Genomic DNA, 3,153 nt, shown 5'->3' with positions numbered 1-3,153 from the left:
AAAAGGCACAAATTTCTCACCCAACTTCAGTCTCGCCAACTCTACAGAAAATTCACTAGATTGTGACATTTTAGTCTAGAACTGAATTATAACGGAATATATCTGTGGTCCTTCATTAATAAAAAAAAACACGTACAACAGCTTCTCTTAATGTAGCTGTTGCACCCAGCATTATACTTGCTCTAGTTACACTGCGGTGTGATAAAGTTGTACTGTCGTGTATGTGTATTGTGGTGGGGCGGACCATTTGATAGCATGAAGATATGGACACGCTGTTCCAGTTAGGATGTCAAGTAAGCTAATACAAAAACAAAATATTCTTTATATTTCCCTAGTATAAGCATAATGTGAAACTAACCTGGTGAGGTTATATCACTTCCTCATCATATGATGAAATATCTGTAAGGCAAAGGTAGCACAGATTATTTTTGAAGACTTCGTGTATATTCTTGGCATATTATTGTTTAAGAGGAAGTCTTTCATATAATGTGTGATATTATAATAAAACATAACCAAACTTATTTTAGTCACAGTCAAAAGCTATTCTCACAAAGACATAGTGTCACAGACTATTTGATCATTGTAATTTCAATTTTCCCCACCAAAAATATCAGTGCGTTACCTTCTAAGAGACATCATAATTTATTTTATTTATTTATGGGTTATTTAACAATGCCCTCAGTTGCTGCACTATGTAGTGTTAAGTGAATGAATGATGGACAGTAGTTTGGAAAGAATTGGAAAGGAATTGACCATAGCCTATTCCGGGCACTATCCCAGGATTTGCCTGGAAGAACTGGGGAAAACTATGAAAAGCCTCAGGATACCTGATGACCCTGCTGGGATTTGAACCGAACACCTCCCAAATATGAGTCAAAAGCACCAACTCCTTGAGATTTCAACCTTCAATCTTTAATTCATAAATAGAAAAGTTATGGTTATCTATTGAAAACCTACGAGATACCTAGGTTTATCATAAAAGTGGAGATTAAGATCATGGGCTTCTGAAGTATGATACCAAGTGGTCTTGTGATGATTTCCAGTCTTTCAGGGGAACTTCCAGCCTTCATCTCTGGAGTACAAATGATCAAAGTTTGGAAATTTGTAGTTTATATAGGAAGGGTGGGAGGACTAGACCATAGAATGTCAGTGGACTGGCTAGTCAGATTGCATGAGGTGGAAGTGGAGGTGGACCCTGGGTGGGCTAATGGCAACAGGAAGCAGTCTGACAAAAAAGTGAGGAAAAGCCTAAAGAGGGTGACTCTGTTAAATTTTTATATTACTGTTGCATTGAATATAGGCCATATGTGTAACTAATTCCTTGTTCTGAGGTTCAGAATGTATAACATAATGTGGTGTCTTAAATTATGGGCCACTAAAGAAAAGAATTTGTGAATAAAAAAGTAGGTGCTTAATTATGGCAGCCTTGGTTTTAACTGAAAGTGCCTTTCACATTACTACTCACATTTCTTACGTGTCACAGTAACCTTCAAAATCTAGAAGTTAGTTCAGAAAAGAATGTCCCCAGTTTGTGTTGGAGAAGAAAATAACTAAGTGGGAACCCAGGCATTGCCTTTTTATGGTTTTCCTCAACCTCTCCACTTAAATGCTGACACAGTTGCATCATCAAGTCCATAGTTGTCAGACGTTCTTGAATACTCAGCATTAATGATTATTTTATGGCATGTCATAATTACAGTTGAAATAGTGTCATTAAGTAACATAATTGAAATGCAGAATATACAATGAAGTCATGTGCATGTAATTTATTGTTCTCTTGAGTTTGGTTTTATACAATAAAATTTATTTCACTTTATTTATACATCTTATTTATTTTGCTCTGAAAATATGGCTTGAGGCCACTGAACTTCATTTAAAATGTTTTCACTTTCTTCTTGAATCATTTTCCTATTACATCCCAGGAGATCAGCCACTTCAGAGCTGGAATACATATATGGCAACTGCTGAATTGTATCTGCTCTGTTCTCTATTAGAAGTCTTGTTACCTTTAGGCTGTTAGTGAAAGCAGCGAAGGGAAATGGTGGCTTAGTCACAACAGAATCTCCAAAAGTTTATTATTATTCCATTTTGAATCTGAGAATAAAAGGTACCATGCATCTGATACATACCATTGTAATCTTAGCATAAACATGGTGATGCCTCGTGGACATATAGCACGGGATAATACAATTCTTTTAACCTAGTTTACAAACTATAGAACTATGCTCATAAGATACACGTGTTGTGTGTCTCTGTTAATAAGTTTTACTTTACCATATATGTGGTATTTATGAGGAAGTATTGTGATCCTAAAGAAAATCATTCACTTGATTTTGATGGAGTTACATATTTTCAGCATCACTGAGTATGAAAATGTCAATTCTGGAATGCCGAATGTCTGTCTGTATGTATGTATGTATGTATGTATGAACCCTTTGCTAGTGCCTGAATGCTTTGACAGGTTTTGTTCATATTCAGTATTTAGGAGTTATCTGTTACTGGTTGATGTTTGGTGATGCAGAGACCTTTGACTAATATATATAGCCTATGGCATACCCCCAAACAAAAGTCTGCGCTCCAGTTTCAGAAACTACTTTTGTTGCTTGGGATAATTACTGCTTCTAATGTCTATGATTTCTTGCTCTGGCTTGAAGCTGACCACTGACCTCTGTCCAGTGCCAAGGTCAAGAATTTCGGAGCTATACATCTACTCCTCCACACATCTTCATGGCATGATAGTTAATTAAGCACAGCGATAGCTGTACCTTTATCTTATTGTTTTCCCAAATATAAAGTGGTAGTAAGGACTTATACTATTTCTAACTATGCAGATGCACATTTAAGTTATGTAAAAACAATTTTTATGGTATTTTCTCTCCAAGAGGAGCATTATCTGTCTACATTATTTTCCATGTTGTGCTGTTTGTGAGAAAGAAGGTGGAACTGACAAACAGGAGGTTTTATCTTGTTGTGACAGATCTCACAATAACAAGACAAATCAAACTTTTCAGACACTTAGTACAACCAAGGATTCTGTATATCACTCATCACCACAGCACAAATGCCTGTGCCCTAAATACTTACAGCACAATATGGATACTGCTGCCCATCCAGGAGATGCCAATCCTATGGGATAGCTAACAGCAACTACGC

Source organism: Cryptotermes secundus, unplaced genomic scaffold (genome assembly GCF_002891405.2).
Source record: "Cryptotermes secundus unplaced genomic scaffold, Csec_1.0 scaffold70, whole genome shotgun sequence".
NCBI lineage: Eukaryota > Metazoa > Arthropoda > Insecta > Blattodea > Kalotermitidae > Cryptotermes > Cryptotermes secundus.
Note: the sequence above shows the minus strand (reverse complement) of the source record.